Source organism: Maylandia zebra, unplaced genomic scaffold (genome assembly GCF_041146795.1).
Source record: "Maylandia zebra isolate NMK-2024a unplaced genomic scaffold, Mzebra_GT3a scaffold17, whole genome shotgun sequence".
Lineage (NCBI taxonomy): Eukaryota > Metazoa > Chordata > Actinopteri > Cichliformes > Cichlidae > Maylandia > Maylandia zebra.
This window is the reverse complement of record NW_027490047.1, coordinates 81,769-101,700: the sequence shown is the minus strand read 5'-3', so window position 1 is coordinate 101,700 and position 19,932 is coordinate 81,769. Positions and strand designations below refer to the sequence as shown.

The 19,932-nt window shown below is 41.8% G+C and overlaps 1 long non-coding RNA gene across 21 annotated transcripts; it reads right to left on the bottom strand.

The window, feature by feature from the left end:
• Nucleotides 1–10,710: 10,710 nt before the first annotated feature.
• LOC143416135 (uncharacterized) lies at nt 10,711–19,313 on the bottom strand. Of its 21 annotated transcripts, XR_013096486.1 has the most exons (9): nt 19,124–19,313; nt 17,697–18,586; nt 16,020–17,159; nt 15,624–15,703; nt 13,137–14,876; nt 12,170–12,295; nt 11,810–11,918; nt 11,583–11,704; nt 10,711–11,462 (listed from the first exon to the last, which is right to left on the bottom strand). It is a non-coding gene; the product is annotated as an uncharacterized LOC143416135 (long non-coding RNA). The 21 variants fall into 21 exon arrangements; XR_013096489.1 differs by lacking the exon at nt 16,020–17,159; XR_013096502.1 differs by lacking the exon at nt 16,020–17,159 and having other exon boundaries at nt 13,137–14,196.
• Between the last annotated feature and the right edge of the window lie 619 nt (nt 19,314–19,932).

Here is a 19,932-nt window from a genome sequence, read left to right as displayed (position 1 = left end):
CCTCGTCTCCCTCCTCTTTCTTGGGTTTCTGCTGCCTGAGGTATTCACTGAGCACTCGGTCAGTTGGGGCCATCTTCCCAATGTATTCTTGGATGTTCGTTGTCTCATCCTGGACTGTGGTGCTGACACTCACCAGTCCCCGGCCCCCTTCCTTGCGCTTAGCGTACAGCCTCAGGGTGCTGGACTTGGGGTGAAACCCTCCATGCATGGTAAGGAGCTTTCTTGTCTTTATGTCAGTGGCTTCTATTTCCTCCTTTGGCCAGCCTATTACCCCAGCAGGGTACCTGATCACGGGCAGGGCGTACGTGTTGATGGCCCGGATCTTGTTCTTACCATTCAGCTGACTCCTCAGGACTTGCCTGACCCTCTGCAGGTACTTGGTGGTTGCAGCTTTTCTAGCGGCCTCTTCATGGTTCCCATTCGCCTGCGGGATCCCCAGGTACTTGTACCTGTCCTCTATGTCTGCAATGTTGCCTTCTGGTAGTTCAATCCCCTCAGTTCTGACTACCTTCCCTCTCTTTGTTACCATCCGACTACACTTCTCCAGTCCGAATGACATTCCAATGTCATTGCTGTATAGCCTGGTAGTGTGGATCAGTGAATCGATGTCTCGTTCACTCTTGGCATACAGCTTGATGTCATCCATGTACAGGAGGTGGCTGACAACTGCTCCGTTCCGTAGTCGGTATCCGTAGCCAGTCTTGTTAATGATCTCACTGAGGGGGTTCAGGCCTATGCAGAACAGCAGTGGGGACAGAGCATCTCCTTGGTAGATCCCGCACTTGATGGTGACTTGTGCTATGGGCTTGGAGTTGGCCTCTAGTGTTGTACGCCACATCCCCATTGAGTTCCTGATGAAGGCTCTTAGGGTCCCATTGATCTTGTACAATTCTAAGCATTCCAGTATCCAGCTGTGGGGCATTGAGTCATAGGCCTTCTTGTAATCAATCCAGGCAGTGCACAGGTTGGTCAGTCTGGTCTTGCAGTCTCGGCTGATTGTTCTGTCTACCAGTAGCTGGTGTTTTGCGCCTCTGGTATTCTTGCCAATCCCTTTCTGTGTCCTGCTCATGTATTGACCCATGTGCCTGTTCATCTTAGCCGATATGATGCCTGACAGGAGCTTCCATGTAGTAGGGGAGAGCGGGGTAAGTTGTCACACGGGTAAGTTGTCACACGGGTAAGTTGTCACACTGTTCATAACTCCAACACTAGAGGCTCTATCTCAAAAATGAAATAGCCACTTTGTGTGACTTCTTCTTCTATAGTCAACCTCCTGTTCACATGTAGTCAAGACTGCTCTAATCTGAGGTGAGCACATCTTTTTTATTTTTTTGACCTAAAAGGAAAAATAAATCACTTTAAATTTTCATCAGTACAACTTTGTTAGGTATAGATGTTACAAATTATTATTTTACACAAAATAGAGGAGACATTAACGTGTCTTTTGATACTTCAGCTGATGTGCTATGTTGAGCTAACCCTGACATTTAGCCAAATTTAGCATAAATGTCAGTTTGGGGCAAGTTGTCTCATTAACTTTGGGGCAAGTCGTCACATGTGACAACTTGCCCCAGTACAAATAAATGCTCCAAAAAATTGATATTGTAATTCATTTGTATTTGTAATAAGGTTTTTGAAGAAAGGAAGGAGAGGCAGGAAGGAAGGAAGGAAGAAAGTAAGATGGTTCGAAATTATCAACGAAAGACAGAGCGTGGCAGAACACCACCTGACATTATGTTAAAGGCAGTCAGGCAGGTAAAGATGCAGAACAAATCAATCAGAAGTACAGCAAAGGATTTTGACATAAATTACCGTACTCTAACTCGGTATTGTCAAAAGATTACCAGAGAAGAAATTGAAAGTCAGACAGCCATGCCAACAACAATGGTTGGTTATACAACGCCAAGGAAGATTTTTTCCCCTGATTTGGAAAAGCAGCTTGTTGAATATATTACTAGGTCAGCTGACATTTATTTTGGTCTGTCACCAAGTGAGGTCAGAAAGCTTGCCTACCAGTTTGCTGTGGCACACGAACTGAAGTTTGTGCCTTTGTGGGCAGAAAAAGAAAAGGCCAGCAAAGAGTGGTTTACAGGCTTTTTAAAGCAGCATACAACATTGTCACTGAGAAAGCCAGAAGCAACTAGCCTTGCCAGGGCAAGTAGCTTCAACAGAGAGAATGTCAGTGCTTTCTTTGACAACTTAGAGAAAGTGTTATGCAAATATGAGTTTGGACCAGGAGACATTTGGAATGTTGATGAAACTGGGGTCACCACTGTACATAAACCAGACAAAGTGTTGGCCAGACGTGGATTCAAACAAGTAGGGTCATTGACCTCTGCTGAAAGGGGAACCCTTGTCACACTGGCCTGTTCTGTCTCAGCCATAGGGAATAGTTTACCTCCATACTTTATTTTCCCACGTGTCCACTTCCGTGACCATTTCCTGATCAACGGGCCACCCGGCAGCAAAGGAGGGGCAAATTCCTCTGGATGGATGAAAGACACACACTTTGTTGACTTCCTGCAACATTTCAATGAACATACAAAGTGTTCAAAGGAGAAGCCCTGTTTACTCCTTTTGGACAACCACGAGTCTCATCTGTCCATTGATGGACTCAATTATGCCAAAGAAAATGGCATAATCATGCTGTCATTCCCACCGCACTGCTCACATCGGCTCCAACCATTAGACAGGTCTGTCTACGGGCCACTAAAGAGGCACATCAACAGCACGTGTGATGCCTGGATGAGGAACAACCCTGGGAAGACAATGTCTATTTATGACATTCCTGGGATTGTGGCAATTGCATATCCTCTGGCTGCAACCCCATTGAACATTCAGGCTGGTTTTAGGGTGGCTGGGATTCAACCTTACAACAGAAATGTATTTCTGGAAGCCGAGTTTGCACCATCCTACATCACAGATCGCCCTATTCCGGACCCTGCCCTGCCAGGCTCCAGCACCAACTCTGCACTGCCAGGCCCCAGCACTACCTCTGCACTGCCAGGCCCCAGCACCAACTCTGCACTGCTAGGCCCCAGCACTACCTCTGCACTGCCAGGCCCCAGCACCAACTCTGCACTGCCAGGCCCCAGCACCAACTCTGAACTGCCAGGCCCCAGCACTACCTCTGCACTGCCAGGCCCCAGCACTACCTCTGCACTGCCAGGCCCCAGCACCAACTCTGCACTGCTAGGCCCCAGCACTACCTCTGCACTGCCAGGCCCCAGCACCAACTCTGCACTGCTAGGCCCCAGCACCAACTCTGAACTGCCAGGCCCCAGCACTACCTCTGCACTGCCAGGCCCCAGCACTACCTCTGCACTGCCAGGCCCCAGCACCAACTCTGCACTGCTAGGCCCCAGCACCAACTCTGAACTGCCAAGCTCCAGCACCATCTCTATCACGAGCTCACCCTTACCCAGCACTGCAATTACTGACAGCGGACTACCAACTCCAGAGGACATCCGGCCATATCCAAAAGCTGGCCGCCGAAAACCATCCAGCAAAGGAAGAAAACAACGCAAATCAGCAATTCTAACCGACACGCCAGTGAAGCAGCAACTAGAAAAAGAAAAGAATAAGGCTGAATCTAGCAAAAAGCTGTTTCAAAAGAGAGGGACGCGAGGGGGGGAAACATCTGGACCTATGAAGAACAACGCAGCTAAAAGAAGAAAAATAATTCAAGAGTCATCATCAGATGATGAAGAGTGCTTCTGCCTTGTCTGTGTGGAGCCATTTTCAAACAGTTGTCCAAAAGAGACCTGGGTAAAATGCGTAAAATGCAACTAATGGGCCCATGATGCTTGCACCTCAGGCCAGGCAATTTATGTGTGCCAGAATTGTGACTCTGAAGTTGAGTCTGATTAATCAGAAATATGGCATCTGTTTTGTTCAGAGGATAAACATGTTAAGTAAAGCAAGTTATTTGCAGCATTCCATTCATTTATGATGGATTTATGTGCAAGCCAGAGAACATTTGAGTTTAAAGTTCAAACTAAAGTTTTCTTTCTACTAACTTCCAAAGACTAGAGAATATGGTGAAGCATGTCTTCCCTTTGGCTTCACCTGCACAAGTGCCAAGGTAGGTCTCCCCTGCAGAATTGGTTTTCCCTTTGTCGGGAGCAGCACTGGGCTCTCCAAATCACAGACAAACAGTATCCCACATTCTTGATTTTTAGTTCACAAACACTTGTTGTAATGACTAACTACTCCTGACATTTTGGAGATGTTAGCTCTTTATACAGTAAAGTTACAGTGGGATACAAATAATATCAGGCTGATTTGTTCCCCCTGTCGAAATCACGGAAAAACGGCATTCCACAGTTGTTTATGTTTTTAAGCCCATTTTGCACAGAGAGGCATTTTTTGATTTGATAGCAATGTTGAATATTATTACACAGGAAAAAAAACAACTATACGTAAAATAATCACACCGTGACGCCTCTGCCTTTCTAAACAGAGTGACAATAGGTGCGTGTGTAAATGTAAGCGCATAAAAACAGAAGATAGTCAGATTAACAGTATTTTGTCTCTATCTGCCATTCTGCAATTCATCTCATGTAAACAATAACGTGGTGCACAGCGTGACGTGAGTTTGGGAACCACTGCATTAGAGGATAAACTTAAAGTAAGAATAATCTATTATTTATGCAGTCTAGTATAGTATATTAGCCTCAAATGAGGCATAGACAAAGCAACCATATTCTAATTAATGAATTAATGACTAAAACTAATAGTCACCATTCAAATGTGTTCTAAACTTTCAAAGGTTTATTGACTTTCAGCTGCATCCATGAATACCAGTGAAACAGGACATCTGCCTCACTAAAAAGTACAACAGAGCGGCAAACACAAGCAAGACATAGAAATCTTCAGCCTTAACTAGAAGGTGAGTGATCGTAGGATTGCACACAGCAGAATTACTCACATGCACACATACACACACACAATGATATAGAAGAGAAAGATAGAAGGTGTGTTGGCACAGGAGGACTAGAGGATCATGACACCTTTGTCTTCATGCTCCTACATTGTCATCATATCAATGTTATGCTGGGTAATAATTGTGGGTCCAGATTTAGGTGCTAGCTACATCCTGATGCAAGTTGTCATCATGCAATGCTCTTCCTACTGTCAGTCGATGTTGATCCATTGAACACTTACATCTGTTTAATGGTGTTAAATATCCCAATCTTTGATCTTTGGGCTGAAGGAAGAACAACATAAATGTTCAATCAACAGTCTCTTTATTCCATACAATTCTCATTGTTCCATACAACACTTTTGAGCATTACCATCTGGACGGGAGATATGGAGAGGAGGGTGTCCGCCAGAACTCTTATAGCTTCAGCCCCCCTCCAAAGTCATAAAACCTAAACATCCACATTCTTTCTCTCTCAGTGAGCCTAAGTTATGACCTTGGCTTCCTGTGCAGTATGTTCTGTTCTTTCTAATCAGACAAATAAGGCCATGATTCTCTGAAAACAGTATTTCTTACAAATCAGCAGTATAATGCATCATAAAACAATGTCATTCATTCACAATAAATCAGCAGTCTAATGTAATACAAATCATTCTAATAAATGTAATAGTTATCACCTTCTTCTAAGTCAGGAGAATAATGCAACCTAAAACTACATAATGATTTCACAAGCTTTAATTAGAGGTATAACATGGCATAAAATAGTATAATAATCTCACAATGGACGTATCATACACTATATGGTCAAACATATTCACTCACCCATCCAAACAATTGAAATCAAGTGTTTCAATCACTTCCATGGTCACAGGTGTATAAAATTAAGCACTTAGGCATGCAGACTGCTTCTATAAGCATTTGTGAAAGAATGGGTTGCTCTCAGGATGTCAGTGAACTCTAGCGTGGTATTATGATAGGATGCCACCTGTGCAACAAGTCCAGTCTTGAAATGTCCTCAATATTAAATATTTCAAAAGTGGCACAAAGTGGTAGACCACATTACATCACAGAGCGGGCTCAACAGATACTGTGGCACAGAGGTTGCCAACTTTTTTCAGATTCAGTCAGTACAGACCTCCAAAGTCAAGTCAAGTCAAGTTTATTTATAAAGCACATTTAAAAACAACCGAGGCTGACCAAAGTGCTGTACAATAAAATACAAATATAAAATACAATAAAACACAAGTACATAAAACACCTCACTGATAAAACAATAAATTAAAACAATAAGTTAAACCTTGCTAAAAGCCAATGAGAAGAGGTGAGTTTTAAGAGCAGTTTTAAAAGTTCCTAGGCTTGTGGAGAATCTGATGTGAGGAGGTAAACTGTTCCACAGTCTGGGTGCAGCCACAGCAAAAGCCCTCTCTTCTCTAGTCTTTAGTCTGTACCTGGGAACATCTAAAAGCATCAGGTCTGCTGACCTCAAAGATCTCCTGGGGCGGTAAATGCTAAGAAGCTCTGCCAGGTAAGGAGGTGCAGTACCGTTAAGAACCTTAAAAACCAGCAATAAAATTTTAAAATCAATCCTAAAAGCAACTGAGAGCCAGTGGAGAGAGCAGAGGACCGGAGTGATGTGGTCTCTCTTTTTGGAACCGGTCAGCATGCGAGCAGCAGCGTTCTGCATCAGTTGGAGGCGATGCAGACAGGAACGATCTAAACCAGCATAAAGGGAGTTACAGTAGTCCAGCCGTGATGTAATAAAAGCATGGACCACCCTTTCTAGATCGTTCCTGCACAGGTAGGACTTGACTTTAGTTAAAATCCGTAGATGATAAAAAGATCCCTTGACTACGGAGCTGATTTGTTTATCAAATTTAAAAGCACTGTCAAAAGTAACACCGAGGCTCTTAATGGAGGAAGTACATTCAGAAGTTAGGGGTCCCACAAAATCAAAGGAAAGGTTGGGGTCTTTAGGAAGCCCAAACACAATGACTTCAGTTTTACTTTCATTTAGATGTAGAAAGTTAAGAGCCATCCAAGTCTTAATGTCAGACAAACAGGAGAATAACGGCTGCAGAGAGTCCTTACAGTCTAACCTCAGAGGGAGGTAGATCTGAATGTCATCAGCAAAGGTGTGGAAGGACACATTATGTTTGCGCCAAACTTCATGTGGCCATTAGATTAGCTAAAGAACAGTGTGTAGAGAACTTGATGGAATGGGTTTCCATGGCCGAGCACAATATAGAGAAGTTTAAACTTTGCTGGAGGGGGTGTGGGGTTGTTTTTCAGAAGTTGGGCTCAGCTCTTTACTTCCAGTGAAAGAAACTGAAAATATTTTGTGCAATTTCATGCTCCCAACTTTGTAGGAACAACTTGGGGATGGCTCCTTCCTGTTCTAGCATGGCTGTGCACGAGTGCACACAAGCAGGGTCCTTAAAGACATGGATGAGTGAGTTTGGTGTGGAAGAATCTGACTGGCCTGCACAGTCCTAAACTCAGCCCGAGAGAAAACCTTTGGGATGAATTAGAGCAGCGGCCCCAACCTTTTTTGCACCACGGACCGGTTTATGCCCGAGAATATTTTCACGGACTGGCCTTTAAGGTGTCACGGATAAATACAACAAAATAAAACTAGTACCGGTACAGAAAAAAAGAAGATTTATTCATAACACACGTGAAAAGACCCTTGAAAACCGAGTTAACGATAAAAACAATAACAAAATAACGCTGAAAACCGATAAAAACCCTGAAAACCATACATTTCACACCTGAGCCTCAACTCTCGCGGCCCGGTACCAAACAACTCACGGACTGGTACCAGTCCGAGGCCCGGGGGTTGGGGACCGCTGAATTAGAGCATACACTTCAAGGCCGGCCTTCTCATCCATCATCAGTGCCTGACCTCACAAATGTCCTTCTGGAGGAATTGTCAAAAATTCCCATAAGCACACTCCTAAACCTTATGGAAAGCCTTCCAATGAGAGTTGAAGCTGTTGTAGCTGCAAAGGGTTGGCCGACACCATATCAAACCCTATGGAATAAGACTGGGATCTCAGTTATATGTGTGTGAAGGCAAAAGGGGAAATACTTCTGGTAATATAGTGTATAATAATGTTTCCCACATACTGCCTGGGCAGCTGAAAATGGTCAAAACTAAAATGTGCTCCTTCTACTCAGAGATGAAAGAATGAGTAATGCAGTGCCTCCATGAGACTCACATATATGGTTTTGTATGAAATGACTTATCAGCTAGTTCAGGGGTGTCAATATGCCAGATCTGATCCAGTTCAGTGCACCCTGCTGCATGACTTTGCAATATGTATAACCTGCAGATGAGGTGAGCGCTGTTTGTTGTGTCAGGAGGATCATTACAGGAGGTCAAGGTCAAGGTAACTTTATTTATACCCACAGGCAAGGTAAATCTGCTTTACAGAAAAAATGATAGCATTTAGCATCCCTTCAAAAACACACATACCTAATAAAGATATAAACCTCCCTGTAGCACATATATAGTAATTTAATATTTCGAATCAAAAACAGTTCTTATTTAATTCAGTGAGAGCAACGGGGACAAAGCTATCTCGGAAATAGAAACCTCCGTCCTGAGGAAAGAAGCTGAAATTCACCCCTTAGCGGATGGGAACTATTTTTAAGGAATGATAAAGCCATCCTCTGTACCTGCTTGGAGTACAGGGAGGCTAAACAAGACTGTGGCTCACCTATCAGATGACTGGACCATCTCACTAACTGATTTAGAGAGTTTTTCTCTGTGACAGAGGTCTGACCAAACCATGCCACCAAACAAAAGGATAAAACAGACTCAATAAAAGAACGATAAAACAAAGTTAAAATTTTTTGGTCAATGTGGAAATGAGCACGTTTCCTAAGGCAATAAAGGTGCTGGTGACCCTTTTTACAAACTGATTTGCAATTTTGATCAAAGTTCAGTTTTTCATTGATTATGGTCCCAAGATATTTATATGACTGCACTTGCTCTATTTTCTGACCTTTAATTAAAGTGACTCCGTGCCCATTTTGTTGTTTCCTAAAATCAACAACCATATCTTTTGTTTTAGATATGTTCAGCTGGAGATAAGACTCCTCACACCACTGAACAAAGTCATCAATGACTGGACCGTGGTTAGTTTCACCCTCTTTCAGTAAGATGACAATAACAGAGTCATCTGCATATTTAATGATGGCCCTGTTTTCATATCTGCTCTGACACATGTTTGTATAGAGAATGAATAATAAGGGCGATAAGACACACCCTTGAGGAGAACTTGTGGAGGAGAACACTGGGTCAGACAGAATCCCATTTATTCTCACTCTTTGTGACCTGTCAGTTAAAAAATCTAAAATCCAGCCCACCAGGTTTTTCCTGATTTCAAACTGTTCTAAAAGTCTTTTAATTAAAATATGGGGTTGTATTGTATTAAAAGCCGAAGAAAAATCGATGAAAAGAAGTTTTGCAAAAGTCCCTTTACTCTCTACATGTTTAAGAATCAGATTTAGTAAAGTCAAAAGAGTGTCCTCCACTCCTCTATTACAGGAGGCTTAGAATTAGAATTTGTGTCATGAAAATGGTTGTCTGAACTTTTAATTTCATCTGAGACAGAGATCTGACTCATCATTAGTTTCACAGACGTCTTACTTCCTTAATTTACCACAGTACAGTTTAATGACTGAATGTGGAGAAGCACACATATGGTTGAAATTGTAGACATAATCTTCTTGAGAAAAAATCCTCTCAGGATGACGTGTCATCATCTCAATAATCCTTATACTTTTCATATAGTACAACTATCAGGTCCAGTTTTTAACCTTGTTAATGTTAGTCTGCTTTGCAGGTCAGATGACTAAACAGAGGCTGATAAGATTAGGTCTTAAAGCTCTAGGTGTTTGTATTTACTCCATACTCAGCTGCGGGCAGAGAGGGTGACAGGCGAGGATGGCACTGAAGAGAAGATGCTCGGTTTCTGGAGTCTCCTGGTCCTGTCAGTATTAGTAGGATGCATCTGCTGTGTCTTCTCGTGGATGCTCACCTACCTTGACTCGTTCCAGCCTGGTATGGATTTCCCAACACTGTGGACAGTGGCCCACGTCAGAGACGTTTAATATTGATTACATATGTCTGAATTGCTAACCCTAGCTCAACAGACCACAATGCCCTGGACTGTCAGTATAGTTACATGCTGTGAACATAAGTACCTTTGATCACAGTTTGTGTTGTAAAAGAGAAGGAATATTGGAAAGAAAGGTCAACATTGTGATATTATTTCTTCCAAACTGACCAGAAACATGCTTGTCAGACTCTCACAGCAAAGGATCAGACTCACTGTGCATGACGGCTCAGGCCAATGATGTCTGTTAAGATTGTCAGTTGTTTAGTGCTTCTGTACAGTTAGGGTCACGTCTCTATTTCAGAATAATTAATATGCGGAAAACACTAAAAGTTGATTGTCTTCCAATATTCTAGCATAATTAAAAAACTTTGACTCTGTAAGTACATATTATTAGTCCTAATGCCAGTATGAGTCTTCATAACTCCTGCTTTGAAATACTGAACTTTGAAATTTACCTGATGAAAGATAGTTTACAGTGGCACTCTGTCAGGATCATTCTGACTATAAGATCACTGTATTAATCTGAATCCTTCTGAAATGTGCTGTGAATGAATGCTGATGCAACTCACTGTGGGAAAGCTGCTAATAAAATGAATCTGTGACACATGCAACACGTTCACAGAGGAAGAGGACTCAAAGGGAGGACACGCAGAGGCTGTGTTGAAGTCAGAAATCCAAATCTTTATTAAAAAAAAACAGGCGGCGGTTACAAACAGGAAGACAAGCAGTCCATCAAACAGTCTACAGGGTCAAACATTCAGAGAATTTAAACAGCAGTAAAAAATAACTGGACACTGAAAAACTTAAAGCAATGTGTGACGCAATAGAAGGAAGCAGTGTGTTACTGTGTTGTGTTGTTTGTTACGTTGTGATGTGTCATATCGTGTCGTGTTGTGTTATATGTAGTGCCGACGTAGGACAGTTTTTCCAATTTCATTGTACTACTGTACTATGTATGACTGTGCAATGACAATAAAGAGTTATCTTATCTTATCTTATATTCACTGAATTATCATCAATTACAAAAGAGAAAAATGACGATTTCTAAGGATTATTTTCTTAAATGCAGTTAGAGTGTGGCTGGTAAAGATGGAAACATACAGAATGTAAACTGTGTGAGTTTGGTGAACTTTGTTAGTAACAAATGAGGTAAAAAAAAAACAACCCCAAAACATACAAAACACAGAAAGAGGCTCTCAGTATTCATTAATAATTAGAAAGAAAAATTCTGGTCGTGGATTTTTACAGTCTTAGTTCCGCTCGCTGTCATCATTATAATCATCATGATAAATGGCGAGGTCCTGAGGTGGGTGGGGCTGTCTCTGTGATGTCACCATGAAGGAACAGCATCTGGCACGTGTACATCCCAGTACACTGGTGTAGTTTCCTCTCCAGCTGTTTGACATGTGACACTTGAATAGTGTTAGGTCAGGTGACCACATGGTTTCTAAAGTAACTGACAGGAAGTAACCAGGCCGTCAGAAATGGATGGCATGTGTGTAGAGTTACTGGAGTTGGGTAACTCTACTTACCAAAAGCAGAAGCACACAGATGAAGGATCAGATGCTGAATGTTGCAGGAACATGCTCATGTGTGGTGGTCATTCAGTGCTGCTCCGGCAGGTTAGACAGTCCAAGACTGATATGCTGCCCATCTGAGAGTTTGAAAACACACATGGAAAGATTTATTTTGTGTTACAGTCAAAGTTGGATGTTCATTTTTGTCCTTTAAAAATGTTTGTGTATTTGAAAGCACTAACATTTAAGGATGACTTGGATTGTCTCCTTTAAAGGGGAGACAAGTGTATCCACTGATCTACGTCACTTTACCTGGATGATGACTCTTCTCCCCCTCACTCAGAAACACTCCTAATATAACCAAGCAAATAAATAATATTGAAGATTTACTTACATCATTACAAAAACATCAAAAACATCTCCCTTTGATTCTATTTCTCCATTCCTGCTGAACATCAGGCAACAAATATCTCAATAAATCACAGTAAAATGTAAAGCACATGTTTTCTCTGCTTTGTCTAACCTCTGCAGAGCCTCTGTCAAGAAAAACATAACTGTAAGCATAAAACAAATATACATTCATAACACGTCACTGGACAAACCTCGGTCAGTTGATTTCCTCTGTGCAGTGCAGATGAGCATCAGTCAGCAAGTGACTCTGCTGGTTCTTCTGAGGAAACACCACCGTCTCTCCACACCGTCACCATCTGTGAGCACAAACTGCTGCTCTGCCAGCATGTAGGAATCACATATCACACACACAGGGGTGAAGAAACATCAGAGCTCAACTTTGGATACTTTAGATCTAAACAGATCAAAGTAGCTCTTAGTTTCAACAATCAGTGAGCAGACAAACAATGATCCCACCCACTCCATGACATGTTGGTCAGTCACAGGAGCTCGTTCAGTGAGAGACTGAGATTACCGAAAAGCACCACTGAACGACACAGGAAATCATTCCTGCCTGTGGCCATCTCCCTGTACAACGCATCCACTTAACACACTGTTTGCTGCTACAACTACACATGTTTCTTTTCCAAATATTTATTTATAAGTGACTTATGTATGTATGTATGTATGTATGTATATATATGTATATATTGTACTATTCTTAGTTAGCGTATTGTCTGTCTTGTCTTAATGTTGGTTTAAAATGGAGCACTGTAACAAAAAATAATTTCCCCCAGGGATCAATAAAGTATTCTGATTCTGATTCTGATACCAAACTGATTCTGTATGAATACAATATGGTATTTTCAATACAGGTATCAAATTAATTTATTAAAACTAATACAGATATATGTATATTTTTTTTTGATAAATTAGTTTGCTAAATTATAAGAATATATATATTTTTTCATTTAACAATTGCAACTAAAAGAAATTAAATATTGAACAAAAATATATTGTCACATTCTTTGCATGCTCAGCACGATGACAGACTTGAAGTTGCTACAGATTTTAAGAAGTGATAATTATAGGGAAGAAACTTCTCTTTTTCATCCGTTTAATCAAACATTTGATGCCTCAGCTGTCTCAGTCCTATAGCGTTCTGCAACTACAACTAACCTGAGGCTTGGATTTGGCTGCAGGTGCCCCTGTACATCCTTCTCAGCAGCACACATGTGGGTACCATTTAATCCCACTTCTTCCTGAGCTTTGCTTCATCACAAGACCAAAGGTGGCATCCCGTGTCACAGTCTTATCATCATCCAGAAGAAACATTTGAAGAAACATTTACGCGCCTCCTGGTTTTGTTTTCTGATCCTGCGAAAAGACTGAGGACAACAAAGCCCAGAGAACACGAGATACACAACATCCAACATTCAGACTCAACAGCCTCCATAAATGAAGAGCACCAGGTTGGTTCAGTTATAGTAGATATAAGCATACTTCACATTACTGGGTATGAATAATAATGAGGAGGCAAACTTTGACGATGCAGAGCATGATGTCCCATCATCAGACTGTAAACAAACATCCACCAGGCTTCTTTGTTGCCAAAATTGATGATTCTCCTATCAGGGATCAGTAGCGTGTATTAACCTGTGGTACAAGCAGCAGTCACTGAAATATTACTGTTTCAGATAAGAAATCTAGGACATAAAAGCCAGAGTGGGAGGGATCTCTGCAAACTGACTTAGGTCTGCAAGTGTGAAGCTCAACAAAAATCTGACTCTCCAGTCACAGACAAACAAAAACTCCAGCTGGGAGATAGAAAATGCTGTCTGGGTCCTGCTGGATGTTGCTGGTCAGAGTCCACACATTAGCAGAGTGCTTCTTGGTCCCACTGACCCATGTGGACAGCGACTGTGGAGAACTGTTCTGGAAAACAGAGAAGAGAATTAAAATAACAAAAAGTAGCAGCAGTTCAGATCTGATTTAATTTAATTTCCTTCACACAGCACATTCGTCCAGGCTGACAGGTAAACAGAATTAATCTCAGGTAACATGACTCATAGTAGAGATTCAGTAAGAAAGATTGCAGGCTCTAATATTATTACCACACAATCCAAGGACACACCAACAGCTCCGATTTGTAGAACTATTTAAACAAATGTCTTCTGAATATTCAATTCAGGTTCGCAGTGGGAGGGTGGGAGGTGTCGTGGAATTTTTTAAATAAAGTCTGCAACACAGAAAGAGCTGTGATCAAGCTATTTATTACTGCGCCAACACACATCAAACATCACAGTTCAGTCATGTCAGCGCTGCCACAGAAGTGGTGCTCCTACTCCTTTATGCATTCCAAGGAAGAGGGAGGAAGTTACAAACGGATCCTACCACACTTCAACGGATCAATGGTTATGCTGTTTTGTGGCCTTATCAGCACCCGTAAAGGGAGTTGTTTTCTCAAACTGCTGACGCTGAAGTAAGTTCATCTAGTTTTAGAAACTTTCACTGAACAGTAACAGTGTTACAACTAAGCATATGCATAAGCACTTAAATACTTTAAATGAGAATAACAGAAAATTTCTATTACAGAGGCTAGAGCCTGTCCCAGTAGTCATAGGTAGAGCACACCTGGACAGGTCACCAGTCTGTCAGAGGACTAACACAAAGATAGACACCAGAGTAACAAATCTATTTAAAATTAATGTAAGTTTGCTGCAGCTGTATGTATGAACATGTGTTTCTGTGCTCACAGTCCACCTCTCAGGAACCTGTAGTTCACTTTAAGTCTACTTTAAACAAACCTCACAAAAGGCTGATGTGGCTGGATCAGTAGTCTGATTTGAGTACGATACCTTTGGCCAGGGATTACTCTGGTGCATCGCTTCACTGCAGTGTTACGTATTTTCCCCACACCTGAATAAAAAAAATACTGATATATACAAATAACAGCTTCAGCTGATGCAGCCTGACTCAATCCTAAATGTTCAGCACACAGAGACACAGAGGTGCCGTTTAAAGTTTAGTGTTAACCTGAGTCACTGATCATTTGCAGTATTACAGAGTCTGGCAGTCTTTGCATGATGTCCACGTCACTGTAAGTTTCTAGCCGACTCTCAGGTGTGACAGGTGTGCCAGCAGGAAACAGTAATAATAACCTGCATCCTGTGGTTTGTCATGCAGGACTAAAGAAGCCAGGCTTTGTTCACACAGCTAGGATTGTATTTTACACTGACCCTGGGTCAGTATAAGTATCATACAGTTTAAACGAAGCACTGAAACTTGCACATATTTATTATAGATGCACTGAAGCTAATCGAGATATTTGCTGTCAATCTGTGGCTGCGATTATTATTATATATTATTATTATATTACTGGAAACTTTATTAACTAGTAACTTCATCAGTCATGACAGAAGCTAATATTTCTGTGCTAACATCGTTTAAACAGTAACAGCTTTCCTCCAATATAAGCTAACGTTTACACCGTAACTTTAAGCTAGCACCATAAAGACGGTAAAACACGTAATAATATCTACAAATGCATCTTAAAGCTGTTATATTAGCACTCGGTGTATTACTAACATAACCACATTAACATTACTGACACTCGCTGACTTTTAATAGTCATTCTATAAATGCTGTCTGTTTAAATGGTCTTACCTGTACACACTGCATATCCACCGGATTCCAGCCAGAGTGGATTCTGGAGTCTTCCCACGCTCCTGTTAGTGATCCTCCATCTGGATGGATGAGAACAACCTTCTGAACAATCTAGCAGGAAATGGCCCATATCTATGGGACTGATTTGTGCTAATAACGCCCATTGTATGGACTGATAACAGCCGAAGCGGGTGAATAAAGTCACCCAGTAGCTAGCTGTGCCATTACCCAGCATACATCACTCCCTCCATAAATGCAATAAACGATACAAAAGTAATAGCCTATAATTAATTCCTCTGCTGTATCTGCTGTTTTTCAGGTAGTTGTTTACATTATATAATTTATTGTGTTCTGTATACCTCACTACAATGTGATTTGGAAAATGTCTAAATATACCGACAACAGGCACTTCCGCAGCAATCTCTTCAATCGGAGGACCCTTCACGCACAGGCCCCGACGCGAGGGGCATGTGCGTCCATAAGTGAAGCAGAGGGATAGTGATGGGCAGATGAAGCCTCATGAAGCACTGAAGCTTTTCATCCAATTGGTTCACCTCAACGCGAAGCTTCTTGAAGCTTCATTTGCTCTAGCAGGACACCTACTGGACGTAAAAATATTAGTTGGCATGAATTTGAAGAGTGTGGCATTTTGCACACAGCCTGTAAATGTCAACAACAAAAGGAGTGTGTAAAACATCTATATTGTAGTGATGGCAGCATACTGTGTATATTTATGCTGGCAGTATGGAAAATGATTATTTGTGGCAAAGTTCGAACCGCTTCCTGAACCAGTCACGTGGTACAGCCGGGCAGCGAGGCTTCGGACGTCATCATTTTCAGCTCCTCCCATAAATGAAGCAAGCCTCGATACGCATGGCGGCGGGGGGCGTGGCCCGCCTCCTGTGACATCAAGGTCCAAAGCCCTATTCGGCTTACAGGATGATGACATCACATATATTTAGAATCTTACAACAAATTTGGTCCTATGATGCTTTAATCCGTTGATCCGCAAAAGTCTATAAATAGGGGTGAAGAGCAATGACTTTTAGTTAATTAATTGCAGCATTTATGTTAGCAGAATTGAAACGTTCACCAAAGAGGTATTTTGAAACACCTGGATCCTTTTTGGAGTAGCTGTTTACAGATTCCAACATGTCTCAGAGGAAACAACCCTACAGATTTCTAAGGTAAGTTTTCTTTCTTTTTTTCTGTTTTTAGGTTGTTCACTGACAGAATAAGAATCACACAAGCTCACCTCTAGACAGCTGCCCTGCATGGTTTGAAGCAAAGTTTTCTTCTATTTGATCTCAAAAAGCTCCTAAAACAGTCAGTGATCACCGTTGACCTCCCTCGGCTTTTATTACCGCTAATCATTTATTTAAGCTCAGTTTTTAAAACCTTAGGATGTAACTACAACCCAGCCCATGCAGCAGTATATGAATGACTAACCTCGTATTGTGGATGGATTATCTCAGTTGTTCTCCTGGCTGAAGTTTGGTCCTTTTACAGCATCCTGCCATGCGATTACATTTGTTCCTGACCACCGAGAACGCTCACATTAACTTTTATCGAGTGGAAAAAAAGTTAGCTTGTTTATATTATGCTAACATAGCTGTGTCGCTAGCGGTCACGTAGCACATCATTATATACCAGCTAGCCCAACTTCAGTCACCCTACAAACGTCACTGCTGTTTAGTTTTCTGTCTTCATTTATGCTGGAAGTGATAGCAGAGTTGTACGTTTTAATTTGTTTCCAAAACCCCGCAGTCAGGACATGCTATATTGTATTTAGATAGAAGCTAGCGAGCTAACTCCCTGCTAACTTCTAACTCCGTTAAATGTCATAAATTCCGTTTTCATGGATGCCTGGATGTTAAACTCAATTGTTACACCTGGTAGAGCAGAACGCTGATCATTTTATTAAAGATGAAAGACTTTAGACAGTTTTTCAACTCTCAGTAATGCCATAGTGATCGTTTGATATATGGACCTGCAGCGGAGTTTAGACCCAGACACGGCTAGTGACGTCAGACTGAACAACCGGATAGTGATATGAATTAATTTAGAACTCACTGGAGAGAAAATGCCACGAGCAAATCAACAAAAAGCTGGGGATTGCACATGACTGGCGTCTTTGTTTGGTGATATCGGATACATGTTGCCGCCAGGATGGAAAACGATGAAAAGATAGCCCATTATCCAGGTTCTTGCCTTCACGATCATGAGCTCTAACGTTGCAACCAACTACAAAACAAGTACGAACCATAGCTGAAGCTGTATCCTTTGTCTGGCCTACTGTCATGGCGGCGGGGGGCGTGGCCCGCCTCCTGTGACATCAAGGTCCAAAGCCCTATTCGGCTTACAGGATGATGACGTCACATATATTTAGAATCTTACAACAAATTTGGTCCTATGATGCTTTAATCCGTTGATCCGCAAAAGTCTATAAATAGGGGTGAAGAGCAATGACTTTTAGTTAATTAATTGCAGCATTTATGTTAGCAGAATTGAAACGTTCACCAAAGAGGTATTTTGAAACACCTGGATCCTTTTTGGAGTAGCTGTTTACAGATTCCAACATGTCTCAGAGGAAACAACCCTACAGATTTCTAAGGTAAGTTTTCTTTCTTTTTTTCTGTTTTTAGGTTGTTCACTGACAGAATAAGAATCACACAAGCTCACCTCTAGACAGCTGCCCTGCATGGTTTGAAGCAAAGTTTTCTTCTATTTGATCTCAAAAAGCTCCTAAAACAGTCAGTGATCACCGTTGACCTCCCTCGGCTTTTATTACCGCTAATCATTTATTTAAGCTCAGTTTTTAAAACCTTAGGATGTAACTACAACCCAGCCCATGCAGCAGTATATGAATGACTAACCTCGTATTGTGGATGGATTATCTCAGTTGTTCTCCTGGCTGAAGTTTGGTCCTTTTACAGCATCCTGCCATGCGATTACATTTGTTCCTGACCACCGAGAACGCTCACATTAACTTTTATCGAGTGGAAAAAAAGTTAGCTTGTTTATATTATGCTAACATAGCTGTGTCGCTAGCGGTCACGTAGCACATCATTATATACCAGCTAGCCCAACTTCAGTCACCCTACAAACGTCACTGCTGTTTAGTTTTCTGTCTTCATTTATGCTGGAAGTGATAGCAGAGTTGTACGTTTTAATTTGTTTCCAAAACCCCGCAGTCAGGACATGCTATATTGTATTTAGATAGAAGCTAGCGAGCTAACTCCCTGCTAACTTCTAACTCCGTTAAATGTCATAAATTCCGTTTTCATGGATGCCTGGATGTTAAACTCAATTGTTACACCTGGTAGAGCAGAACGCTGATCATTTTATTAAAGATGAAAGACTTTAGACAGTTTTTCAACTCTCAATAATGCCATAGTGATCGTTTGATATATGGACCTGCAGCGGAGTTTAGACCCAGACACGGCTAGTGACGTCAGACTGAACAACCGGATAGTGATATGAATTAATTTAGAACTCACTGGAGAGAAAATGCCACGAGCAAATCAACAAAAAGCTGGGGATTGCACATGACTGGCGTCTTTGTTTGGTGATATCGGATACGGAAAACGATGAAAAGATAGCCCATTATCCAGGTTCTTGCCTTCACGATCATGAGCTCTAACGTTGCAACCAACTACAAAACAAGTACGAACCATAGCTGAAGCTGTATCCTTTGTCTGGCCTACTGTCATGGCGGCGGGAGGCGTGGCCCGCCTGCTGTGACATCAAGGTCCAAAGCCCTATTCGGCTTACAGGATGATGACGTCACATATATTTAGAATCTTACAACAAATTTGGTCCTATGATGCTATGACATGGTTATATATTTACATGTAGATAATGTCCTCAAGTTCTGTATAACCACTTTTTCCTCTCTCTGTGTTTGTTTCTCGTTCGTTGTTGTGTGTGTGTTTGTGTGCATTTGTCTCTTTCAAACAGGTGCCGGTCCTCACCTCTGCAGTGCTGCCGTCTCCTGTAGCGCTGCATGGTTCTAAGCTAAGTTTCCTTTCCTTTTTCTGTTCTCTCAGATTTGTCCTCAGGTTTGAAGTGTCTGTGTTGTGCAGCTGGTCTGGTCTGTCTCTAGACAGTTCAGGCTTCACCCACTAGTTAAATGGTGGAGGCTCACAGCGACATACTCAACACACAAGTTTCTGAACTCTGCATGAGGGTTTCTCCGACGAAGTGAGGGCCGTGAGGCACAGCTCCCCGTCCCCCGGTGACCCTGCTAGGTCCACCTTCTTAGGGAAACCCTCTGCAGAGGAGCTGACAGAGCCAGGAACTTGTGAGT